Raw genomic sequence first — 27,698 nt, 5'->3', positions numbered from 1 at the left:
ACCCTGGACCCTATCGCTTATGTGCTCTACTGGCCACCAATGTTAAGCTCCAAGCTTCAAGTATAGTTGATTGCCCTCTCCATATACTAAATTATATTCTTTAGGCTTAAAGAACAGTAATGAGATTCAGGCATGGGTTCTGGCTAATATCAACATCCAAACAAGAACAACTGAAGCATTTAAATAACTTTTGCCTGCTTATCTAGTTGGCATGGTAGTGTTCTAATAAAGACCTCCTTAATTCTTGGGAGAGGGAGAAAGACAATTTGAATGTAGGGATGGACTCCTTGTTTCCCCTTCCCACTCCCCTTTCCTTCTTCCTCATTCCATCTGTAGAGGACTCTGTCCCTGGGATGTATTGGGTTCCTCCCAGAGAGAGAAAACTCAGTCTTTGCAGAACTATGGTTTTGAAAGGGATGATGGAACAGTGCCTGGTTCATTCTCCTTCGGCTCCAGTCCTTGGTTCACAGTCCTCCTTTGGCCACAGTCCCATTCCTCCCATTGCAAAGATTTCTGGGCAAGACTTCCAGACCCCTTCTCCAAAATGAATCCTGCAGTCACAGTGACATCCACCCCCAAAGGTAATGTGCCTATAATACATTATTACAGCAAGCAAGAGTTGGAGTTAAATTGCCGTGTCAAAAAGGCTTCTGGTTCCTCTTCAGGAACAATGGCTCCATACATTTGATCCATGTAGAGGGAAAAAAAGTAGCATACTGATAACAGCATTACAAAAACAGTCCTGATCAAATCCAAGGACAAAAATGATCTTTTAAAAGCCAAATTCGCATGTAAAAGTTTTATTTCAAAGTGTGTAATTTAATTTACTCCATGATTCTGAAAGCAAATTGGCACTGTATATATTCTTTTGCTTGAATCGCTCAATTTGCTATCTCAGGTTTCTAGTCTTTGTACAACTGTGTGTTCAGAGCAAGAAACCCATCAGCAGGAATCTGTTTGCTGTTACTTGTGTCTTTGGAGAATATGCCTTTTCACTTACTTGTAGTTGAAATGAATATGGTAATGGCTTTTCCAAGCCAAAAGCTTTGCATCAATTTACATGTGATGCAAACCATTCCTTGTCTGTTAGTGTTAACATATTTTGTTCTTTTTTGCTGCTGTGCATCATTAATACTTGCAGGAGGTGTTTAACTGATAAAACTTACAGTACTTGTTTGTGATTATTTTAATTGGTATAAATTCATTCTGACACCAGTATACCCTTACAAGCTTTGTGAGACATCTCAATTTCTGAGAGGCTATGTTAATACTAGGAATCACCATTGGTTCTTAAACAGTTATTTGTGGGTGCCAAGCTCTGAGGTTTGGCTCTGTAGACTATAATGGTGGATCAGATAGAAATCCTGTTCTCAAGTAGCCAATTTTCTAGTAACTGCCTTGAGACATGAACATTTTTTTTTATAACCTGAGAAATTCATAAGGGAGGTTAAGAGAACAAAGAAGACATAATTCATTTCAACTGTTTATTCTTTAAAAGACAAGATTGCTAATTCATACCACTTTGTTCTATAATAAATCTTTCTTCTAAACATCATCAAGTTTTATTTACAGTTATAAAAGTTTTATTTTGAAGGTCTTTCATGGATTTTCCATTTTTAATCAGATTATACGGTTTCATTCTTAGATTTAAAAACTTATTCATAACATAATTCTTAGCTACACTGAATAGAGTCTTTTGTTTTCAATTTTATGGATGACGCACTGTGCTTTTACAGGTACTAATGAGAATTTTACATGCTAAGTCGCTTCAGTCGTGTCTGACTCTGTGCAGCCCCATGGACAGCAGCTCAACAGGTTCCCCTATCCACAGGATTCTCCAGGCAAGAATAATGAAGTGGGTTGCCATTTCCTTCTTCAAAATGAGAATTTCATCATTTCAGAAAATGGAGATCTGGAATTCTATAATTCTCTCCTTGAAATTACTTTCCAATCCTTCCATTGTTTATTAAAGGCAGAGAATTAGTTTCTTCTGTGGTTATATGTTCATAAATATGCACTAGACAAAGTCCTCTAGGATATACATTTCAGAAGACTGATGATGATCAGTCTTATGGTTATTAAGCCACAGACCATGTTACCATATTATGTGTCCTTGAAAGCCAACAAAAATGGAAAATATAATATGGGAGGGTTGGTTATGGGAGGGAAAAGAAGATCTTAAATCAAAAGTCTTTGCTTGTTCTAGAGTTTGGGGGCTTTCCAAGTGGTCATACTGTAGCTGACCATAGAGGCCGTGAGACATGTGAGGCAATGAGACATGGGGACACCATCAGTATTCAGTAGGGACCTGTCACCCCTTCCTTATCTATTATTCCTCCTTTTGGGAATGGAAATGCCCCCCCATGCCTCTCCCCGCAAGCCTCTCCCCCCATTTTGTTTTAGAATCACATAATTTGTCTAGTTCCACACATTGACAGCTGAAGAGGAATTTTGCCTGAGGATCAATCATATCTTGAGTCTCATCCATATTTAGATGATTTAGATGACATTTAGATGAGACTTTAGACTTCTGTGTGTATGTGTTTTCTCTTCCTTTTGATTTTCTTTTTATAAAAAAATTATATTTTAATTGGAGGATAATTGCTTTACGGTGTTGCCTTGGTTTCTACCGTACATCAGCATGAATCAGCCATAGGTGTATATATGTTCCCTCTGTCTTGAATCTCCCTGTCACCTCCCACCCGGACCCACCCCTCTAGGTCATCACAGAGCACCAGCTTGAGTTTCCTGTGTTATACCGCAATTTCCCATTAGTTATCTATTTTGCATATGGTAATGTATATATTTCAATGCTATTCTGTCAACTCATCCCATCCTCTCCTGCCCTTGCTGTGTCAACAGTCTGAGTAAGTCTTCATGTCTGAGTAAGTCATAAGTCTCTTTGTTTCAGTAAGACTTTAGATTTTGATGCTGAAATGACTTAAGACTTTTGAGCTGTTGGGGTGAAGTGAATACATTTACTTGTGGGAAGGACAATGAGTTTTGGGGAGCCAGGGTTAGAATATTATCAATTGAATGTACGACAAACCTATAAACAGTGTATAAAAAAAGCAGAGACATCACTTTGCTGACAAAGATCTGTATAGTCAAAGCTATGGCTTTTCTAGTAGTCATGTACAGATGTGAGACTTGGACCATAAAGAAGGCTGAGCACTGAAGAATTAATGCTTTTGAATTGTGGTGCTGGAGAAGACTCTTGAGAGTCCCTTGGACTGCAAGGAGATCAAACCAGTCAATCCTAAAGGAAATCAATCCTGAATATTCATTGGAAGGACTGGTGCTGAAGCTGTAATACTTTGGCCACCTGATGCAAAGAGTCAACTTATTGGAAAAGATCCTGATGCTTGGAAAGATTGAGGGCAGTAGAAGAGGGTGACAGAGGATGAGATGGTTGAATGGTATCACCGACTCAATGGGCACGAGTTTGAGCAAACTCCAGGAGATAGTGAAGGACAGGGAAGCCTAGTGTGCTGCAGTTCATGGAGCCTCAAAGAGCTGGACATGATTTAGTGACTGAACAACAACATTCCTCCAGTATTTCATATATTGAGGCCCTGGCCCCTGATATACTTGTGATCATTTGTATGTCTTCCCTGGAAAAATATTTATTCAGGTCCCCTGCCTATTTTGAAATTGGATTATTGAAGATTTTTGGGGGCTGAGTTGGATGAGTTCTTTATGTATTTTGATTATTAATCCCTTTACCAGATATATGATTTGCAAATATGTTCTCCTATTCCATCCATTATCTTTTCAAACTTTTTAGTTTGATGTAGTTCCATTTGTTTTTTTAGCTGTTGTTGCCTGTATTTTGGCATCTTATCAAAAAAATCATTGCCAAGACCAACGTCAAGGAGCTTTTTTCATGTTTTTTTCTGAGATGTTTCATGGTTTCAGGTCTTAAATTTACACCTTTAATCCATTTCAAGATTCCATTAGTTGGTCTTATTATTATATTGGGGTGGTTATTTTGAAACTATTGTTTGTACATTTTAGGAGAAAACAAGTATTTATATTCATGATTTTAGGAACCAGCATTTTCAACATAAAAGCGGTATGAATATAAATACAAATTAAAAGCCTATAACCTTAATTTTGAGTCGGTAATGTCAGTATAAATTCAGTATTTTTTTCCTCCTTTAAAAATATACGCTAAAATAAAAATATACGCTAGTTTATCTCAGTTCACCACAAAAGGCCTCTAAAAAGTGGCAGTTCATGAACAGTGAGCACATCTGATGGCTGGCTCTTGAAGAATTGTATTTTTTTCAAAAGTTAATATTTATTAACCAAATGTTACTAAAGTAACATTTTTTTTTAATTTTTACATCTTATGTTCAACATTCAGTCTTACAATGAAAAGTCATTTTGACATTTTTTTAACTATTAAACTTACTTAGTTTATATTTTGATGTTCATGATTCTGATGTCATAATGAAATATGGTTGCCCTTTTCATATGCAAAATAGCTTCATTTCAGGAAAAAAATTGTAACATCTTTCAAGTCTTTTCTCTTCCACTTTTGGGTTCTTGAATTCAGAATTTTTTTTTTTGTTGAATTTCTATCTTCCTTATGTTTATCTTCTTAATTATGGTCATAATGATTATTATTAGTTTTTTCAATTTTTACATACTATTTCTAAATATTCTTACTATTAAATTAATTTTTTAGTATTACAGTCCCATTTTCTTTTATTCCAGTCTTTTTTGCTTGTGTCTTTAAGTTCCTGTTTTGATAACCTCCTTATAACACATAGCAGTTTTTATTTTTTATTATTTTTTAGTGGTTTTTGCCATACACTGACATGAATCAGCCATGGATTTACATGTGTTCCCCATCCTGAACCCCCCTCCCGCCTCCCTCCCCATCCCATCCCTCTGGGTCTTCCCAGTGCACCAGCCCCGAGCACTTGTCTCATGCATCCAACCTGGACTGGCGATCTGTTTCACACTTGATAATATACATGTTTCAATGCTGTTCTCTCAGATCATCCCACCCTCACCTTCTCCCATATAGTCCAAAAGTCTGTTCTGTACATCTGTGTCTCTTTTTCTGTGTTGCATATAAGGTTATCGTTATCCATCTTTCTAAATTCCATATATATGCGTTATTATACTGTATTGGTCTTTATCTTTCTGGCTTACTTCACTCTGTATAATGGGCTCCAGTTTCATCCATCTCATTAGAACTGATTCAAATGAATTCTTTTTGATGGCTGAGTAATATTCCATTATGTGTATGTACCACTGCTTTCTTATCCATTCGTCTGCTGATGGGCCTCTAGATTGCTTCCATGTCCTGGCTATTATAAACAGTGCTGCGATGAACATTGGGGTGCACGTGTCTCTTTCAGTTCTGGTTTCCTCAGTGTGTATGCCCAGGAGTGGGATTTCTGGGTCGTATGGCAGTTCTATGTCCAGTTTTTTAAGGACTCTCCACACTGTTCTCCATAGTGGCTGTACCAGTTTGCATTCCCACCAACAGTGTAAAAGGGTTCCCTTTTCTCCACACCTTCTCTAGCATTTATTTCTTATAGACTTTTGGATAGCAGCTATTCTGACTGGTGTGTAATGGTACCTCATTGAGGTTTTGATTTGCATTTCTCTGGTAATGAGTGATGTTGAGCATCTTTTCATGTGTTTGTTAGCCATCTGTATGTCTTCTTTGGAGAAATGTCTCTTTAGTTCTTTGGCGCATTCTTTGATTGGGTCATTTATTTTTCTGGAATTGAGCTGCAGGAGTTGCTTGTATATTTTTGAGATTAATCCTTTGTCTGTTTCTTCATTTGCTATTATTTTCTCCCAATCTGAGGGCTGTCTTTTCACCTTGCTTATAGTTTCCTTTGCTGTACAAAAGCTTTTGGTCCCATTTGTTTATTTTTGCTTTTATTTTCAATATTCTGGGAGGTGGGTCATAGAAGATCTTGCTGTGATTTATGTCGGAGAGTGTTTTACCTATGTTCTCCTCTAGGAGTTTTTTAGTTTCTGGTCTTATATTTAGATCTTTAATCCATTTTGAGTTTATTTTTGTGTATGGTGTTAGAAAGTGTTCTAGTTTCATTCTTTTACAAGTGGTTGACCAGTTTTCCCAGCACCACTTGTTAAAGAGGTTGTCTTTTTTCCCTTGTATATCCTTGCCTCTTTTGTTGAAGACCACATAGCAGTTTTTAAAGGTCTTTCTTTCTTTCTGTTGTTTTTTTTCCAATTTCAAATTTGGGGGATATTTTTATTTTTCTCTATTGTTGAGCAAGTAAGACAGTAAGCCCTAGGTTTCTGGTTTCTATAGGAACAAATACTGTAGCCGATGGTGCTCAACTTCCAAAATTTTGAGGTTGTTTAAAGAAATCTTTAAACAAAGAAGGCTTTTATACTCTTTTCCAATATTACAAGAGATTTCAAATATGCATAATATAATCATCACCATAACTTCTTACATCCTGTTATTAATAACTTCTTTCTGGGTACTTTTCTTTCTGCTACTTCTTTCTGGGTCTCTCCTTAATTAGATATACTCCTTGGAAGTTCTTTCAGTGAAATCTTTCTAGTTTTTGTCTAAAATTACCTTTATTTAACCCTCAATATTATGGTTTAGGTACGGAATTCTAGATCAACATTTTTTTTCACCCATCAATTTAAAAAAATTTATTTTACATTTTTCTGTACTCTTGTGATGCCATCAGAAGCTTTAATGCAAATTTAATTCTTATTTCCTTGTAGGCAACTTGCATTTTGTCTTTGGAAGCTTTAAAATTTTTTTTTTCTGTGTGTGTGTTTTCTGGTTTCACTAAAGTGGGTATATTGTAGATTTCTTTTTTTAACTGACGTATAGCTAATTTATAATGTTGTATTAGTTTCAGGTATATAGCAAAGTGATTCAGTTCTGTCTCTGTCTCTCGGTCAGCTTCCCTTCTCTCTATAATATGTATATTCTTCTCCATTCTAAGTTACTGTTGTTGTTCAGTCACCCAGTCGTGTTTGAGTCTGTGACCCCGTGGACTGCAGCATGCCAGCCCTCCCTGTCCCTCACCATCTCCCGGAGTTTGTCCATGTTCACATTCATTCCATCAGTGATGCTGTCCAGCTGTCTCGTCCTCGGACACCCTCTTCTCCTGCTGCTCTCAACCTTTCCCAGCATCAGGGACTTTTGAAATTAGTCATCTCTTCACCTCAGGTGACCAAAATACTGGTGCTTCAGCTTATAGGTTATTAGATGACCTATAAGCTAAACTATTAGATAACCTGTAAGATAACCTATTAGATAACCTATTAGATAACTATTAGATAACCTATAAGATAACCTATTAGATAACCTATAAGATAACCTATTAGATAACTATTAGATAACCTATAAGATAACCTATTAGATAACCTATAAGATAACCTATTAGATAACCTATAAGATAACCTATTAGATAACCTATAAGCTATTAGACCTTAGATAGTTCCCTGTGCTCTACAGTGAATCCTTGTTGTTTCTCTGTTTTATAGATAGCAGTGTGTATATCCCTGTTTTATAGATAGCAGTGTGTATATGTTAATCCCAAACTCCTAATTTATCTCTCTTTCCTCTATTCCAACTATCCCTTTTGGTAATCATACATTTATTTTTTGTGTCTGTGAGTCTCTTTCTATTTTTATAAATAAGTTTATTTATATCATTTTTTTAAGATTTCGTGTGTAAATGATATCATATATTATTAAAATTTGGATTTCTTTGTCTGACTTACTTCACTTAATATGATAACTCTAGGTCTATCCATATTGCTGCAAATGGCATTATTTCATTCTTTTTAATGGCTGAATAATATTCCATTGTATATATACCACATCTTCTTTTACTGTTCAACTGTCGATGGACACTTAGGTTGTTCCCATGTCTTGGTTATTGTAAATAGCTGTACTGTGGACACTGGGGTACATTTATCTTTTTGAATTAGTTTTCTCTGGGTATATGCCCAGGAGTGGGTTTGCTGAATCATATGGCAACTCATCTTTATCAATAGTTTTTTAAGGAACTTCCATGCTGTTCTATGTATGACTTCACCAATTTACATTCCCACCGGAAGCATAGAAGGGTTCCCTTTTCTTCATGCTCTTTCCAGTGTTTATTACTGTATATTTCTTTTTGTATGTCTTGTTTACCAGGTGTGCTTCTTGAATCTGAGGATTCAGGTCTTCAGTTTGGGAGTGTTCTCAGCTATTAATCCTGTGACTGTATCCTCACTCCTGATTTTTCTATTCTTTCTTTCTGGAACTCTAATTACTCTTATGTAGGACATTCTCATCCATCCTCTATAAATCTTTGTGCTGAATTTTTTTGTATTTTCTCAGATTTATTTTTAATTCTCAAGTTCTCCCTTCAGCAGTATCTAATATTCTATTTTAATCTGTTCTCTGAGTTTTTAAAGATTTTTTTAAAGTTGAAGAATAATTGCTTTCTAGAATGTCATTGTTTTATATAAAACCTCAGCATGAATCAGCCATAGGTATACATATGTCCCCTCCCTCTTGAATCCCTTTCCCATATACCTCCCCATCCCACCCCTCTAGGGTGATACTGAGTCCCCATCTAAGTTGGCTATCTATTTTACAAAGTTCCCATTGGCTATCTATTTTACATATGGTAATGTAAGTTTCCATGTTACTCTCTCCATACATCTCACTCTCCCCTTCCCTTTCCCCATGTCCATAAGTCTGTTTTCTCTATGTCTGTTTCTCCCTTGCTGCCTTGCAAATAAATTCTTTGGTATCATCTTTCTAGATTCCATATATATGCATTAGTATATGATATTTATCTTTCTCTTTCTGAATTACTTCACACTGTATAATAGGCTCTAGGTTCATCCACCTCATTAGGACTGACTCAAATGCATTCCATTTTTATGGCTGAGTAATATTTCATTGTGTATATGTACCACAACTTCTTTATCCATTCATCTGTCGATGGACATCTAGATTGCTTCCATGTTCTAGCTATTGTAAAGAGTTCTACAATGAACATTGGGATACATGTGTCTTTTTCAATTTTGATTTCCTCAGGGTAGATGCCTAGGAGTAGGATTGCTGGGTCATATGGTGGTTTTATTCCTAGTTTTTAAAGGAATCTCCATACGGTCTTCCATAGTGGCTATGTCAATTTACATTCCCACCGACAGTGCAAGAGCGTTCCTTTTTCTTCACACCCTCTCCAGCATTTATTGTTTGTAGACTTTTTAATGATGGCCATTCTGACCAGTCTAAGGTCATATCTCATTGTAGTTTTGATTTGCATTTCTTTAATAATGAGCAATATTGAGCATCTTTTTCATGTGTGTCTTCTTTGGAGAAATGTCTTGTGAGGTTTTTTCCCACTTTTTGATGGGTTATTTGTTTTTCTGGTATTGAGTTGTATGTGCTGCTTGTCAGTTCAGTTCAGTTCAGTCACTCAGTCGTGTCCGACTCTTTGCGACCCCATGAATCGCAGCACGCCAGGCCTCCCTGTCCATCACCAACTCCCAGAGTCCACCCAAACCCATGTCCATCGAGTCAGTTATGCCATCCAACCATCTCATCCTCTGTCGTCCCCTTCTCCTCCTGCCCCCAATCCCTCCCAGCATCAGGGTCTTTTCAAATGAGTCAACTCTTCACATCAGGTGGCCAAAGTATTGGAGTTTCAGCTTCAACATCAGTCCTTCCAATGAACATCCAGGACTGATCTCCTTTAGGATGGACTGATTGGATCTCCTTGCAGTCCAAGGGACTCTCAAGAGTCTTCTCCAACACCACAGTTCAAAAGCATCAATTCTTCGGTGCTCAGCTTTCTTCACAGTCCAACTCTCACATCCACACATGACTACTGGAAAAACCATAGCCTTGACTAGACGGACCTTTGTTGACAAAGTAACATCTTTGCTTTTTAATATGCTGTCTAGGTCAGTCATAAGGAGCAAATGTCTTTTAATTTCATGGCTACAGTCACCGTCTGCAGTGATTTTGGAGCCCCCCAAAATAAAGTCAGCCACTGTTTCCACTGTTTCCCCATCTATTGGCCATGAAGGGTGGTGTCATCTGCATATCTGAGGTTATTGATATTTCTCCCGGCAATCTTGATTCCAGCTTGTGCTTCATCCAGCCCAGCATTTCTCATGATGTACTCTGCATATAAGTTAAATAAGCAGAGTGACAAAATACAGCCTTGACGTACTCAAGAGGCATATTTTGGAAATTAATCCTTTGTCAGTTGTTTAATTTGCTATTATTTTCTCCCATTCTGAGGGTTGTCTTTTTACCTTGTTTATAGTTTCCTTTGCTGTGCAAAAGCTTTTAAGTTTACTCAGGTCCCACTTGTTTACTTTTATTTTTATTTCCATTACTCTTAGAAGTGGATCATAAAGGATATTGCTTTGATTTATGCCATAGAGTGTTCTGCCTGTGTTTTCCTCTAAGAGTTTTATAGTTTCTGGTCTTACATTTAGGTCTTTAATCCATTTTGAGTTTATCTTTGTGCATGGTGTTAGAAAGTGTTCTAATTTCATTCTTTTACAAGTAGCTGTCCAGTTTTCCCAGCACCACTTATTGAAAGGCTGTCTTTTCCCCATTGTATATTCTTGCCTCCTTTGTCAAAAATAAGGTACCCATAGGTTTATGGGTTTATTTCTGGGCTTTCTATCTTTTTTCCATTGGTCTATAGTTCTGTTTTCACACCAGTACCATACTGTTGTGATGACTGTAGCTCTGTAATATGGTCTGAAGTCAGGAAGATTGATTCCTCCAGCTCCATTCTTCTTTCTCAAGACTGCTTTGGCTCTTTGGGGTCATTTGTGTTTCCATATGAATTGAGTTCACTGAGTTTTAAATTATAACATCCACCTTTGCACAGTGGCAGCTTCATAGCCAAGGACATTTACCTGAGATGTGATTATTGCTAATTAATTTATAATATTCATACATACTTTTTATTTCTAGAGATTCTATTTGGTTTCTTTTTCAGTCTTCCAGATCTTTATTTATAGTGTGTCATTCTTTTCAAATGGTTTCAATTACTACATTCTTGTCTTTAGTTGTTTTATTCATTCTCGCTTAATAGCCTCTTTCAGATTGTTCAATTGTCTGAAGTTCTCCACTTTAGTTATTCCTGCTGATTGTGACTAATGACTTACTATTCTTTCCTTGACTGAATTGTTTTCTGTTTATTTTATGACTTTGTATTATAAACTTTTTGAATTCAGGGCATGTCACTTAGGACAATTTGTGTTTGGTTTGGTTAATCATACCAGGGTATCACTGTCCCAGGGCCAATTTTTATGCTAATTTTTGGCTGGGGGGATTCTTGGATCACACATGTAGTGGTAAATTCAAATCCATGGGAGCTCCAGAGGTGTAGTAAGAAGAGCCCAAAGAAAGGTTTTTGTATCAAACCAGATTCTAGGCAGTCAGACAATCTCCCTGATCATATAGCTGAGCTAGTTGAAAGTGAAAGTTGCTCAGTTGTGTCCAACTCTTTGTGACCCCTTGGACTAGACAGTCCGTGGAATTCTCCAGGCCAGATTACTGGAGTGGGTAGCCTTTCCCTTTTCCAGGGGATCTTCCCAACCCAGGGATCAACCCCGGTCTCCTGCATTGCAGGCAGATTCTTTACCAGCTGAAATACTAGGGAAACCCAAGAATACTGGAGTGGGTAGCCTATCCCTTCTCCAGCGAATCTTCCCTACCCAGGAATCAAACTGGGGTCTCCTGCATTGTAGGCAGATTCTTTACCAGCTGAGCTACCAGGGAAGCCCTAAATCTTGTGGTTAGTGGGATCTGTTATACATGTGTGCTAAGTCACTTCAGGCATGTCTGACTCTGCAACCCCATGAACTGTAGCCTACCAGGCTCCTCTGTCCATGGGATTCTCCAGGCAGGAATACTGGAATGGGTTTCCTGCCCTTCTCCAGGGGATCTTCCCAACCCAGGGATCAAAACTGCATCTCTTACATTACATTACCACAGCTCCTGCATTGGCAGGTGGGTTCTTTACCACTAGCACCACTTGGGAGTTCTTGCTTTTTGTGGGAGTCTCGATTCCTATTTGTATTTCCTATGCTTAAAATTCTCCAAGCCAGGCTTCAGCAATACGTGAACCGTGAACTTCCAGATGTTCAAGCTGGATTTAGAAAAGGCAGAGGAACCAGAGATCAAACTGCCAACATCCACTAGATCATAGAAAAAGCAAGAGAGTTCCAGAAAAACATCTATTTCTGCTTTATTGACTATGCCAAAGCCTTTGACTGTGTGGATCACAATAAACTGTGGAAAATTCTGAAAGAGATGGGAATACCAGCCCACCTCACCTGCCTCTTGAGAAACCTGTATGCAGGTCAGGAAGCAACAGTTAGAACTGGACATGGAACAACAGACTGGTTCCAAATAGGAAAAGGAGTACGGTAAGGCTGTATATTATCACCCTGCTTATTTAACTTCTATGCAGAGTACATCATGAGAAACGCTGGACTGGAGGAAGCACAAGCCGAAATCAAGATTGCCGGGAGAGATATCAATAACCTCAGATATGTAGATGACACCACCCTTATGGCAGAAAGTGAAGAAGAACTAAAGAGCCTCATGATGAAAGTGAAAGAAGAGAGTGAAAAAGTTGGTTTAAAGCTCAACATTCAGAAAACTAAGATCATGGCATCCGGTCCCTTCACTTCATGGGAAATAGATGGGCAAACAGTGGAAACAGTGGCTGACTTTATTTTGGGGGGCTCCAAAATCACTGCAGATGGTGATTGCAGCCATGAAATTAAAAGATGCTTACTCCTTGGAAGGAAAGTTATGACCAACTTAGAGAGTATATTAGAAAGCAGAGACATTACTTTGCCACCAAAGGTCCGTCTAGTCAAGGCTATGGTTTTTCCAGTGGTCATGTATGGATGTGGGAGTTGGACTATAAAGAAGGCTTAGCACTGAGGAATTGATGCTTTTGAACTGTGGTGTTGGAGAAGACTCTTGAGAGTCCCTTGGATGGCAAGGAGATCCAACCAGTCCATCTTAAAGGAGATCAGTCCTGGATGTTCATTGGAAAGACTGATGTTGAAGGTGAAACTCCAATACTTTGGCCACCTGATGCAAAGAGCTGACTCATTTGAAAAGACTGAGATGCTGGAGAAGATTGGGGGCAGGAGGAGAAGGGGATGACAAAGAATGAGATGGTTGGATGGCATCACCAACTTGATGGACATGGGTTTGGGTGGACTCCATGAGTTGGTGATAGACAGGGAGGCCTGGCATGCTGCGGTTCATGGGGTCACAAAGAGTTGGACACGACTGAGCGACTGAACTGACCTGAACTGAATGGACTCAAAACCTCAGCTCTTTGTTGAGATTGATGACTTTTCCAAGACAGGATCATTACAGTATCTGCTCATGAAATGTTCACCCATATGCTTTTCATTCCTGTGATGTCCTACTCACTGCTCTTAGTTTTGGTTTCCCCTTGCATTTCTGCAATCTTGAGATGTCCTTTTCTTTATGGAGCATTCAGCTGTTTACATAAAAATTTTTATTTTATTTTATCAACTATTTCTAAAGGTTTATAATGGGTAGGCTTTCAGATTACTTAGTCAACAATATTTAAGAATCTTTTCTTCAAAAAAATAATTTTATAGAGAAATTTTTAATCACATACAAAAGTAGAGAGACTGGTACATGAATGCACCTATGCCCTCTTTTACTTTATCAACATTTTGTTAGTTTTCTCAGGATCTTTTTTAAAGCATTTTTTTCTCGCATGATTTGTAGTAGAGTTTAAACTTACTTCCATTGTTGAAAGTTAGGCTGTTCTCTGTATTGTTTGCACGGAGAATTTTGATATTAACTAGTTTGTAATTAAAATATTCTACTTCATAGTTTTAGGAAATCACCTGGAGAAACCAAAGTTTTATAAAGCAGTATGTTAAGCTACATTAAATATTTCCTCATTATTAAAATTCATATTCAACAATTTTCCAATTATTAGAAAGGAAATTGATTCAACATTCCCCTCTTGTGTTGGGTATTTCTTGCCTTACACAGCATCCTACAGATCTCTTCCTTTTTAGGTTCACATTATATCTGCCCCATTCGAAGCTGGGCCAGCCTTACATTTTGATTCAGCTTCTTGGCTATTCCAACTCTGTACATTCATTTCTGTGTTTAAACTTCTTGTGTTTATCTTTTTTGGCTTAATTATCCCAGAACCTTCTATTGTAGTTATTTTCATAGCCATCCTAACATGAAAAAGGCAGGGAGTGGAGAAGTTTCAGAATTTACATTTTTCAAGGCCAGATCTATCACACAGTCATATTTTTTGTCATTGACAAATGTATTCATGTTATCTACTATACTTGGCCACAGTTAGGAAAAAACCAGTCCACAGTTACTGCTTGTATCTTATTGATAAAGAAGACTTTAATGTCCAACACATGTCTTCAGCTTTAATCTGACAAATTCCCCTAATTTATCCATAGTGAAGATATAATATAGTTATTAATATTTTCTTGAGAAACTGTGCATCAAGGAAGCACAGTGACTGTTTTGTGATGGATTGGCCTTGCTGTGTACACTACAGTTTAGGAGCAGGTGTGTGTGGGTATGTGTGTGTGCTCAATTGTGTCTGACTCTTTGCAACTCCATGGCCTGTGGCTCACCAGGCTCTCCTCTGTCCGTGGAATTTTCCAGGCAAGAATACTGGAAAGGGTTGCCATTTCCTTTTCCAAATTAGAAGCAGGTATAAGGCAGCAAACTTTCCCACACTGCAGTTGGAACACTGACATCCTATCATGATTTCCATCCTAGCTATCCTTGGGAAAGAAGGGGCTGCTTACAAGGGCAGGGCATGAGCTCCTCGCCAGTCCTGAGTATGACCAGTTTCCCTGGAGAACTGTGTCGCTGAGCAAGCTGGAGTTGAAATGCAATGAGCAGACGCCTGGTTTCTCAGGAAGAGGCACTGCTTTTGTGCAATGTTTGAATATGTATACAAACCCAGGGATGCTTGTGTGTTTGATTATCTCTGCCTCTGACACCTTAAAGTCATATACAAAGACAGAAGTCCTCAGACTGCATTTGAGGCCCCAACACTCTTAAACTGATCGTCTTTAGTTCTTACCAGAAGTAACAGAGAGATCCTGAGACTGGTGCTCAAATATCCCTGCTTGGAGAGCTATTGAGGGTCTTAGAGGGAGGAGGACTCCTCTGATCGTTGACCAGCTTCCTCAGCATGCTCACCTGTGTCATTGCACAGAACCCTGAGCATAAAAGGACTCTATACTCTGTTTAATTGTTCTGCTGTTGCCTTGTTGAAATTATTGGCAATAATAAAAATATAAATATTATGAATGATATAAATAAAATAGTACAAAAATAATTTTTGACCAAGGGCCCCCACATTTTCATTTTATCCTGGGTGTGCCCAAATTATACAGCCTGTTCTGCCTCTGGGTTTTTACTGTGAGGAGACCAATTTCATTCTCATATCTGCCTTTGAACTAAGCACGGTGCCAGGCAGTACCATAAGCTGATTGTTATTGGCCAGTCAGAACCCACACCTGGAGCTGGTGGGTAGGGAAAGGCCTCCCAGACTTCATGGCTGCTATTCAGTTAAAGATGGGGAGCTGATGCCGAGGCTGTAACTGACAAGAAACATTCCACTCCTCCCTTCATCTTTTTGTTGAGTGGTTGCTATATTTTACTTTACTTTCTAATATTGCATTGTTTTGTAATAAGATAAAAGGTATATTTATTTAAAAGAAGAAGTATGTTATATGCCTTCCAATAATAATGCTAGAAATTTTATTTTAAATATTTCCTTTTGAGCATGTAGGACAAGCTACCCTACCATCTTATTCTCTGTAAAATCTTCCTTTGTAAATTCATAGAATAAGAAGGGTAAATATCAGCTCAACTTGAGATCGACTTGTTACAGATTTTCAATTTAGAGAATTCTGCATTAAAAATGGTTATCTGAGCAAACATTTTATATATCTATTAAGAGCTACAATACCAGCTGGTATAATCCAAACTTTAGTATGCAGGTCTGCCCTGTCATTTATTCTTCTGTTACTTAAGTTTTGACTGCCACTAAACCTGAAATAAGGTGCTCAATAAAACTACACAAGGCTGGGAGATCCACTGAAATCTCATTGTCTTTGTGAACAGTGAAGTTAAAACTAACCACAGTGAGGCAATGATTTTATACTAAACCTTAACCTCAATGAACATGATGTGCCACTAAGTAATTTCTTATACTCTCATTATTATAGAATCTTTATGTACTATTCTTGGTATTAGAAAACAAATAATTTTCATATGTATTAAAGAACAATTTGGCCAAATAAATAAAATGTGGTCTAATTTCAAGTTCTTATTTTTAAATTCACAGCCCCAAGCCCAGTGCCTTTATTTAACAGAGACTTAATAAATGTTTTCTTAATGAATAACTAATGTTTTAAGCAATGAGTATTTTTTTAAAATAACATCTAGCATTGTTTTATTTTGCAAGTAAGCAAAACCAATTTTGTGAGTCACAAATGAGATAATAGCAAACACTTATAGTTTATTGTATATATTGTATAAATATCGCTTAATCCTCCCAGTAACCTCATAACATAGATATTTTTATCTCCATTTTATAGATGAGGAAACCTATAAACAGAAGTTTAGTAGCTTGTCAAAGGCCACATAAAGCTAGACAAATAAAGAGGAATTTGAATCAGACTGTGGAACCACCATACCGAGAATAGGGAAGGTGTTTTACAAACTTGAAAGCACCATATAAATTTGAATTACTGTTATTATTCAATTATTTATAACCCTCAGATAGATAATTATATGGGGACAAAATCTAGTTCTTTTAACGAAAACTGACTGGCAGGTGCAACAGCTGAAATGTCACATTTTACTTAGTTCTATAGAATAATTAAGTTACAATAAAATATAGGCCTCTCATTGTGTTAGAACATTTTAATTTGTTGAATAAAAGAGTTTCATCAAGTTATGAACATTTGGCTACCATTTAAACATCTTAGAATCAGGTAGTATGGATGTGTGTATAAATGATAGGAGAGAATGATCTAGTTTTATACATATATATATATATATTCATGCACATATATATACATATATACGTATATACACACATATATATTATACTGAAAGCTTGAAGATTGGCAAAAAATTTCACCAAGTGGCTTAAGGTTGCTTTCAAAATGTTAAGTCTGGAATATTTGTAATTGTACAAAGACTGTTAAACCCTAAACCTTGTAATTCTCCTAACAGGAGTAGCTAGCTCTTAATTCTGACAATTTACACAGTGTTACCCCTAGGTACTCACATTTTCTGAGTGTGTGCAAATTAGCAGGGCATTGGTTTCCTTCTGCCTTGACTATGTCTATAAAGACTTTTTACAAATGTCACAAATGCCTAATTAAGAAAGTGCCTTACTTTTGATTCCTTGATTTTTCTCGTATGAGAAACAAACTATTTAATATGTTCAGATTCACAGATGTTTCGAGTTAGTTAAGAAGCTGGGATCTTCATAGAGAGGCCCTGTCAGTAACTTTCTGTTCCTTCTTATCCTTCTATAACCCCCTTGCAGATCTTCCAAGGCACACGATATCCTCGCAAATAGGTTTGTCCCAGAAATTATTCTGACAAAATGTTACTTTTCATGTGAGCTATCTGACTAGAGAATGTCCTTCATTATTCCACTCTGCTGATGCAGTCCTAACCTGGGCTGACTCCATGGTACAGCTAGGAATAAACACCAGGAGTTCCCAGTCCAATTCGTCCCTTGGTGAGATTGGGTCAGTCAGTTCAGTCGCTCAGTTGTGTCTGACTCTATGTGACCCCTTGGACTGTAGCACGTCAGCCTTCCCTGTCCATCACCAACTCCTGGAGTCTGCTCAAACTCATGTCCATAGAGTCGGTGATGCCATCCAACCATCTCATCCTCTGTTGTCCCCTTTTCCTCCTGTCTTCAATCTTTTCCAGCATCAGGATCTTTCAAATGAGTCAGTTCTTTGTATCAGGTGAGTATTGGAGTTTCAGCTTCAGCATCAGTTCTTCGAATGAATATTCAGGACTGATTTCCTTTAGGATTGACTGGTTGGATCTCTTTTCAGTCCAAGGGACTCTCAAGAGTCTTCTCCAACACCATCTCTGGCGCTCAGCTTTCTTTATAGTCCAACTCTCACGTCCATACATGACTACTGGAAAAACCATAGCTTTGAGTAGACGGACATTTATCAGCCAAGTAATGTCTCTGATTTTTAATATGCTGTCTAGGTTGGTCATAGCTTTTCTTCAAAAGAGCAAGTGTCTTAATTTCATGGCTTCAGTCACCATCTGCAGTGATTTTGGAGCCCCAAAACATAAAGTCTGTCACTGTTTCCATTGTTTCCCCATCTATTTGCCATGAACTGGTGGGACCAGATTCCATGATCTTAGTTTTCTGAATGTTGAGTTTTAAGCCAACTTTTTCACTCTCCTCTTTCACTTTCATTAGAGGCTCTTTAGTTCCTCTTCACTTTCTGCCACAAGGGTGGTGTCATCTGCATATCTGAGGTTATTGATATTTTGCCTGGCAGTCTTGATTCCAGCTTGTGCTTCATCCAGCCCAGCGTTTCTCATGATGTACTCTGCATACGAGTTAAATAAGTAGGGTGCCAATATACAGCCTTGATGTACTCCTTTCCCAATTTGGAACCAGTCTGTTGTTCCATGTCTGGCTCTAACTGTTGCTTCCTGACCTGCACACGGGTTTCCCAGCCTCACAGACACCTGCATCCATTCTCCCCCAAACTCCTCCTTAAGCTCCCATCCAGGCTGCCACATAAGGTTAAGCAGAGTTCCCTGTTCTGTGCAGTAGGAACTTGTTGGTTTTATCCATTTAAATATAGCAGAGTGTGAAAGTGAAGTGTTACTCAGTCATGTCCGACTCTTTGAGACCCCTTGGATTGTAGCCCGCCAGGCTCCTCTCTCCACAGAATTCTCCAGGCAAGAATACTGGAATGGGTTGCCATTCCATTCTCCAGGTTATCTTCCTGGCCCAGGGATCAAACCTGGGTCTTTTGCATTGCAGGCAGATTTTTTACCATCTGAGGCACCAGGGGATATGTGACTAAAAAGAATGAAACAATGCCATTTGCAGCAACATGGATGGGCCTAGAGATCATCACACTGAGTGAAGTGAGCCAGACAGAGAGGGAGAAGTGTGACATCCCTGACATGTGGAATCTAAAAAGAAATGATAAACAAATGGATGTATTTACAAAACAGACTCACAGACAGAGAGTGAATTTATGGTCGCCGGGGGTGGGGGCAGTAGAATGGGGGGAAGAGATAGTTAAGGAGGTTGAGATTGACATGTACACTGATAAATATATTTTTTTATTAAAGGAGGACTTGAATACATACTTATAGTTTACTTAGACTTTTATTGCGGAGTGAAGTTACCTCTTCCTAGCCTCTGTTTGAATGGTTATATTTTTTCTTGCTAAAGGTACCAAAGCTGTTGAAACTTCAGTTTATCAGCAATATGAAGGCTGTCTTGAGCTCTTTATCTCTGTTGACAGATTTGATCCTCACAACCTTCTGATTCACAATATTATTTCTGCTTTAAAGATTAGGAGATTTTAAAGATGTTAAGTAATTTCCCCAAGGTTACCAGCATCCCCAGCCTTGTGAGTGGGACTAAGGTTTTAAAGATGTTAGGTAATTTACCCAAGGTCACTCCCACCCCCAGTCTTGTGGGTGGGGCTGAGGCTCAAGGTAGATTCTGACTTCTGCTTCTCAGTCTTGGAGTAGCCGACTTTTACTTAACTCTGATAGCTTACAGAGTGTGCACCTAGTCTTGTCAGCTGCAGCCATCATCTTTACCCTCACTTTTCTCAGAGCTGTTTGCAGCTCTGGTGTATAGCTGCTCACCTATTGATCTTTCTCCAGCCTTTTCTGCTTGTAAGAAGCACACCTTCATTTTTTTCTTTCTACTGTGGTAAGATCTTGTGCTCTTAATAGAATTTAGCATGCTTAAGGATAATGGGCCATTTGCCTTTTACATGATAGAAGGGTAATTCTTACTCTTTTACTTTTAACTGCTGCACTAGTGGAGCCCGAGGTGTGAATCAACCTGGTGGAGGGAACTGAATGGGATGGCTCCCTGTGCCATGATAAGTCTAGGGAACAGACTGTTAAAAGCATCTGTAGCAATATTAGTCATCATCACTAGTGCCCTGGAGTCTCATATAAATTTGCTTTCTAGTGTCTGTTTCCATCTTGTTCAGTAAGAAACGTGTAGTGAAGACATCGTTCCATTTAGTCTCGTTCGGTTAGTGAGTAACTGCTGGGTGTGTACTCTTTGGTGTCCACGGATTTCTACTCACAGGACAACATCTCTCCATAGACCTGGAAGGATGCTGAGAACAAACACAAATAAACAAGATCTTATCAGTTAGTCCAATTGTTGTGATGAGAGCAAATTAAGATAATGTTATAAAGAGGCCCAGGAGTACTTTGAATGGTGTGCTTATGGGAACTTTGCTGTCCCCCCAGAAGGCTGATTCTCTGAAGCAAGCCTTTGCTGTGGCTTCTTACCCCCAGAGAACAACTGAGCTGCTATGATTAATCTAGCAGAGAGAAGGGAGTTGCTTTCCTTTGATGCTTTTATTTGATGGCTGTGAATCTTTAGTAGATATGAACTGATGACAACTTAAATATTATAATAGGAACAATGGAGACAGGCGAGCCTGTCTTCAATGAGCCTGAATATAAATTATTGAAAATCAAAAGACTGACATCTGAACTTGAGAAAACATATTTGTGCTGCTTGAATATTTGATTCTGGTATATTTCTTAAGAAAGGAGTTCACTTCAAAACTAACTTTCCTTTGTCCCGTCCTCATAAGTAAGGATTTATGGTGGTATTAGTCTCTCCATTAAGGCACATCTGCTGCTTTGGTTCTTGCTGAGTATTAGTACTATGACTATGTGTATCAAGGCCAGACAGTAACGTGTTTGTTGTCTGTCTCCCCTGACTAGACTAAAAGCTCCATAAGGGCAGGGATTTTGTTTTGCATCATGTCATTTGCTCTGTGAACTACCCTAGTGGTTCAGATGATAAAGAATCTGCCTGCAGTGAAGGAGACTTGGGTTCAATCCCTGGGTCAGAAAGATCCTGTGGAGAAGGGAATGGCTACTCACTCCAGTAGTTTTGCCTGGAGAATCCCATAGACAGAGGGGCTTGGCAGGCTACAGCCCATGGTGTCAGAGTCCAACACGACTGAGTGACTCAGCACACACACATGCACATTTGCTCTGCACCTCAAGCAGTGCCTGACACAGATAAGTAAGTAAAAGTAAAGTCACTCAGTCCTGTCCGACTCTTTGCGACCCCACGGACTGTAGCCCACCAGGCTCCTTTGTCCATGGGATTTTCCAGGCAAGAGTACTGGAATGGGTTACCATTTCCTTCTCCAGGGGATCTTCCTGACCCAGGGATCAAACCTGGGTCTCCTGCACTGCAGACAGACGCTTTACTCTCTGAGCCGCCAGGAAGCCCGACACAGATAAGGAGTCCATAAATACTTGTTGAATGAGTAGTGAAAAAGAGCCCACCTGCCTCCATGGATCTCATGGGGCCCCAACCAGTGTGGTAGATATTCCGGGGAGGAAATATCTTCAACTTTAATGTTTGGATTATGGGTACAGCTGTTGAAGGAAAAAGTCTTGGACTCGGTTAGAATGACTTGAGTTGAATTTTAGCCTTGGCATTAGCTGTGTGAATCTTTAATTTTTTTAAATTTAAATTTGTTTATTGATGTGTAGTTGATTTACAGTATTGTATTAGGTTCAGATATATAGCAAAGTGATTCAGTTATATGTGTGTGTATGTGTGTATATATATATATATTTTTTCAGATTCTCTTCCATTATAGGTTATTATAAGATATTGAATGTAGTTCCCTGTGCCTTCTTATTTATTTACTTTTTGTACAGTAGTGTGTATATGTTAATCCCAAACTCCTTTCCCCTTTGGTGACTGTAAGTTTTTTCCATGTGAGTCTATTTCTGTTTTGTAAATATTATTTGTGTCATTCCCTGAGAGTCCACATGTAAATGATGTCATATAACATCTGTCTGTCTCTGTCTGGTGCACCTCACTTAGTGTGATAATCTCTAGGTCCATCCGTGTCGCTGCAGATGGCATCATTCTTTTTTATTTAGTTAGTTGCTCATTCGTGTCAGACTCTTTGCAACTCCATGGACTGTATCCCGCCAGGCTCCTCTGTCCATCAGATTCTCCAGGCAAGAACACAGGAGTGGGTAGCCATTCCCTTCTCCAGGGGATCTTCTTGACCCAGGGATCAAACCTGGATCTCCTGCACTGCAGGCAGATTCTTTACCATCTGAGTCACCAGGGAAGCTCTATTCTTTTTTACGGCTGAGTAATATTCCACTGTTTACATTACTATAACTTTATCCATTCCTCTGTTGATGGATATTTAGGTTTAGTGATGTGAATCTTATGGGAAAATTACTCAAACCTTGTTTCCTCAGCTGTGAAACAGAGTAACTTGCAAGGAGAGCAAAGTATATGTGAAAAGGCAGAGAACAATGCTACAGTTTTTCAGTAAATAGTGGAGATAAAAATATGCAGAAAAAGTGGCATATGTAACCATTAAAAGCTAGAATTTAAACTATAGAGGTAGGAATAAGAGTTATCATCTGGGAAAACAGCAACAAAATTAATGATAGGCTGGATGAAAGGAATGATAAAGGAAAACATGTGAAGAGGACCAATGCTGCCATGACTTTCTTCCCAAATCACTACAGAGGGCTGTGTACAGAGAACTTGCCTTTACAGTCCTGTCAAATTCTCAAGATCTGGAAGTCAGACAAACAAATGTTGAAGCAGCCACAAGGAAGTCTTGCCAAGAAAATTCACAAGCTAAAATAAGTCAGTAAGTTAGGGCAAACCAACCCAAGCTCTGATAAAATACTACCTTCTGATACAATGGAATCCTTATCAGTAGTCCTTCAATTAAATGTGAAATCATACATAGGAAGTCAGAAAGGTTACTGAGGTTTCTTGTTAGATAACAAAAGGTTATCTTTTGTCCAGAAAAGATAGCAAAGTACTTTAGAAAGTTGACATTTTATTATTTTTAATTTAAGAAGATTTTTCCTGTCAAATAACACTATTATGTGATAATCATTATGGTTTAGATACTATTTTGCTTTTATTTTAAAATGATCTTTATTTGGTCTTAAGGGATTTTTAAAAAGAACCCATTATTGAAATAAGTTCTGTGCAAGAATTTTCTTAAGTTAATTTTGCATTAAAAATAATTGTATAAGTAAGAATTTCTAGCTCCACATTACCTAATCCCCAAAGTAGACAACACAGAATTTAGCCTAATACCCAAATGAGCATAAACTTAAAACAGACTCATCTTTCTTTCCTCATTCCAGTATCTAAAAGTTTTAGCAATGTGATATGAGCTGAGAAAGCCCCAGTTTTATCTAGAAACTATTGAGTCAGATTAAGAAAACAAAAAGTCAATATCTTCTCCAATATAAGCAGCATTTTGTTTTTCATATTTAATTTTTTTCCTCAAATTGGGACCTGTGTTTTAATCAGTGCATACTTTGATAATTTGTTGTTAAATCATAACTTATTAGCAATGCTGTTTTAGAGTTTAGGAACTAATTACAATAAATATTTCTAGTTCACCAGAAATACATTGCATCAAGAAGTAATTTTGCTTTTAAAATCTGTTTATAACTTTTCCTCCTCAAATTTCCCAACTTAAAGTAACTATTATTTAAAAGACATTTAATTGAATAATGATGTCTATAGGAACACTATGGTTAATTTTGTCTATTGTATTATTTTATCTATTCTTACACAGCAACAACCTTGCCTTCTAATTTCTATTAGAGTCAGTAGTAAATGCCCAGGGAAGAAAAACAAACACTCCCCTCTTTTCTCTACCTTATGAAAGTCAAGTTAGAGGAGCAGCAGCAATAAATGAATCCATTTCCAAAAGTGCCTTCCCTTGCCCCTCAGAGAAATGACTCTGCGTGGTGCCTATTATGTAGCTGGCTTATGCAAAATCATTTGCCCCTTGTGAGAATGTGCACAATTCAAAACTAGAATTATATGTTTCAGAGGCAAGAACATTCTGGGGGAAAAAAGAACATTTAACATGCTGAGGCAGAAGGGATGATAGGAAATTTATACAATTTTTTGAATATAAAAGGCTTGAAATCAGGAGTCTTAAAAAGTAATTCCCTTTTATATTTTTTGGCTGTTAGCAATTCTCAGTTGAGTGCTTTTCTGCCCAGATTCAAGTTTTTAGTCATTCTGTGTCACATGCAATTATGATTCTGTCTTTGTAGTAATTTTTTCCTACCATTAGTAAGTGCCCTGTTTTTATCATTTCTGTCAGGTATCTTTTGATCAGCAAATCAAGTTGTTCTTTGTTAAGTCTTCCCTAGTCACTCACGCTACGTTGAGTTCTTGCTCTTTTGAATTCCTTTGGCATTCACTGTGTTATTGACGCTGTGGTATAGTGGGATAAATGCTGGCCTGAGAGAGAGAGGACCTGTGCATCAGTCCCACCTCTGTTGCTGACTGTTGTTGTTCAGTTACTAAGTTGTGTCTGACTCTTTGTGACCCCATGGACCTACAGCATGCCAGGCTTCCCTGTCCTCCACTATCTCCCAGAGTTTACTCAAATTCACATCCATTGAGTCAATGGTGCCACCCAACCTTCTCATCCGCTGTTAACCCCCTTCTCCTCCTGCCCTCAATCTTTCCCAGCATCTGGGTCTTCCCCAATGATTTGACTCTGCATCAGGTAGCCAAAGTATGGAGCTTCAGCTTTGGGATCTGTTCTTCCAATGAGTATTCAGGATGATTTCATTTAGGATTAACTGGTTTGATCTCCTTGCAGTCCAAGTCTTATCCAACACCACATTTCAAAAGTATCAATTCTTTGGCACTCAGCTTTCTTTATGATCCAACTCTCACATCCATACATGACTACTGGAAAAACCATAGCTTTGACTAGATGGACATTTGTTGGCAAAGTGATGTCTTTGCTTTTTAATATGCTGTCTAGGTTTGTCATAGCTTTCTTTCCAAGAAGCAAGCACCTTTTAATTTCATGGCTGCAGTCACCTTCCACAGTGATTTTGGAGCCCAAGAAAAGACAATCTGTCACTGCTTCCACTTTTTCCCCCTCTATTTGCCATGAAGTGATGGGGATGCCATGATCTTCGTTTTTTGAATGTTGAATTTTAAGCCAGCATTTTCACTCTCCTCTTTCACCCTCAAGAGGCTCTTTAGTTACTGACTGAGTGTCCTGCAAATCAGTTTTTGTCTATCTCCCTAGCTACCTATTTGTCTATCCATCCTGTCCAACCATCTATCATATTTCCATCTACCTACATATCTATGAGGGCCTTAGTTTCTTCATTTATAATGAGAGATTATAATCCTAATAGGATTGCTTTGGAAAACTTTATAAAACCATTATATAAATATAAACATTATTATTTTTGTCCATACCAATTATTTTGAGACATATGTTAAGGTTTCAGACTATTAATTATCATTTCTCTCTTCTCCCAAAGGAATTTGCTATTAGAAAATCTTTTTTTTTTCTTTTGTGCAGTTCACACTGTCATGAACATAATAGAGCCAAGCAAAATATGATTTTCCTCATTATCTTGTATTTTTTAAATGATCACTCAGTATTCTGTGTTTTCTTTGCCTCAGTGGGATAAATGAGCCTTTTGATGATCTCATCCAATATGGTTTATCATTAAATATATAAACCTTAAAGCTGATGACTCCTAAAGAAAATAATGTAATGTAAAATGAAGGATAACATGTTATCTATGGATATAAATATAGACATTGTGGTATATCATTATATGCTTTTTGGCCCCTTTCTTTCATAGGCCATTAGGAATTATTTTCTTTAAAAACTGTTTTTAACATTATAGCCCTCTTTGTATTAGCTTAAGATAGCTCCAAATGGAAGTTGCTCAGAAAACGTAGATTTGAAGATCTAGAATTTCCACATAATAGCTGTGCACTCCTCAGCAGATATCTTAACTTTTCCAAAATTGTAGTAGTAATACAGAGATGATATCACTTTCCTGGGTTGTAGAAATGAGATCATTCTGAACGAGGAGATCTGAGTGCTTGTTTTGGTGCCTGGCACAAACTTGGTTTGTAATCGGTTTTCTTGATACTGAATTTTTAATGAATTGTTTCATATTTTGGATGGACATAAATTTACTCTTAACTATTGTAAGCAAGCTTTTCTTCTTGTAGCCCAATACATAGAACTGTGTCATTTTGAAGTCCACTGTCTGTACCTGCTCCTGGCTTGTGATGCTCTCCCACACCAATGCATTTTAACTTCCCTCCTGAAAGACTTGAGTGACATATTTGTGAAACTTGCCTAGAACTCCCACCTCAGCATTCATGTGAAGCTGAATGTATGTTTATGCCTAACTGTGTTCTGTCTACATATTTTAGTTTGTATTTTTCTTCCTTTCTGATTCCTTTATTTCCCATTTTGCATTATGAGTTTGATGAAGTCCAAAAAAATGCGCCCTTCATTTTTTGGCCAATCGTGCAAATTTATAGCATGAAGGAGAAGAAAAAGCCATGGAAGTGATCCTTCTCAGGAGTGCCAATTTGGAGGAAAACAAGGTTAGAGTCTCTGAGCTGACCCTGACCTGTTGACATGGGCAGGACTGGAAACTCTTGATAATCATCTATTTTAAAAAACAGGATCATGGTATAAAAATTAGTTTGTGATTAGTAACTTTTATTTATTATAGACATCATTCTATGTAATTATTAGTCTTCTAAAGCATCTTTCATGTAGCTGAGCATTCTGTTGTTTATTCCATAATATTTTAAACCAGTTCCCTTTGTTGAATGTCTAGGTGATTGCTATCTTTTAGAAAGTATAAACTGTACAGAGATGAAGATCCCTGTAGATAAATCCATGTGCACAACTGTGATTCTCTTATGATAAATTTTTGGAAATACTACAGTGTCGAAGGATATGCATTTTTTAAATACATATTTTTTTGATACATATTGCCCAGCCCAGCTGTGATCTAGAATAGTGATTGCCCTCTGGCTTAGGTGAGAGTGTTTTTCTCCACACATTTTCCCAGTACACAGATGTTATCTGTGAATCTTAGCAGCTTGATTTTGTGATCACAAACATACTTCTTTTCACTTTCTTTTCTGAAAAATTTGTTACACAATATTTACTGTATACTCTACTTAAACTTTTCTTCTTTTTTTTTCCATTTATTTTTATTAGTTGGAGGCTAATTACTTTACAATATTGTAGTGGTTTTTGCCATACATTGACATGAATCAGCCATGGATTTACATGTGTTCCCCATCCCAATCCCCCCTCCCGCCTCCCTGAAAAATTGATGCTTTTGAACTATGGTGTTGCAGAAGACTCTTGAGAGTCCCTTGGACTGCAAGGAGATCCAACCAGTCCATCCTAAGGGAGATCAGTCCTGGGTGTTCATTGGAAGGGCTGATGCTGAAGCTGAAACTCCAATACTTTGGCCACCTCATGCGAAGAGTTGACTCATTGGAAAAGACCCTGATGCTGGGAGGGACTGGGGGC

At 38.0% G+C, this 27,698-nt stretch overlaps 1 protein-coding gene across 1 annotated transcript in view; it reads left to right on the top strand.

Moving 5' to 3' along the window:
• Nucleotides 1–27,698, top strand: part of CORIN (corin, serine peptidase) — a 267,935-nt gene that overhangs the window by 80,765 nt on the left and 159,472 nt on the right. The window lies entirely within an intron of this gene.

The sequence above is a fragment of the Dama dama genome, chromosome 17 (assembly GCF_033118175.1).
Source record: "Dama dama isolate Ldn47 chromosome 17, ASM3311817v1, whole genome shotgun sequence".
Taxonomy (NCBI): Eukaryota; Metazoa; Chordata; class Mammalia; order Artiodactyla; family Cervidae; genus Dama; species Dama dama.
This window is presented reverse-complemented; position numbering and strand designations above follow the sequence as displayed.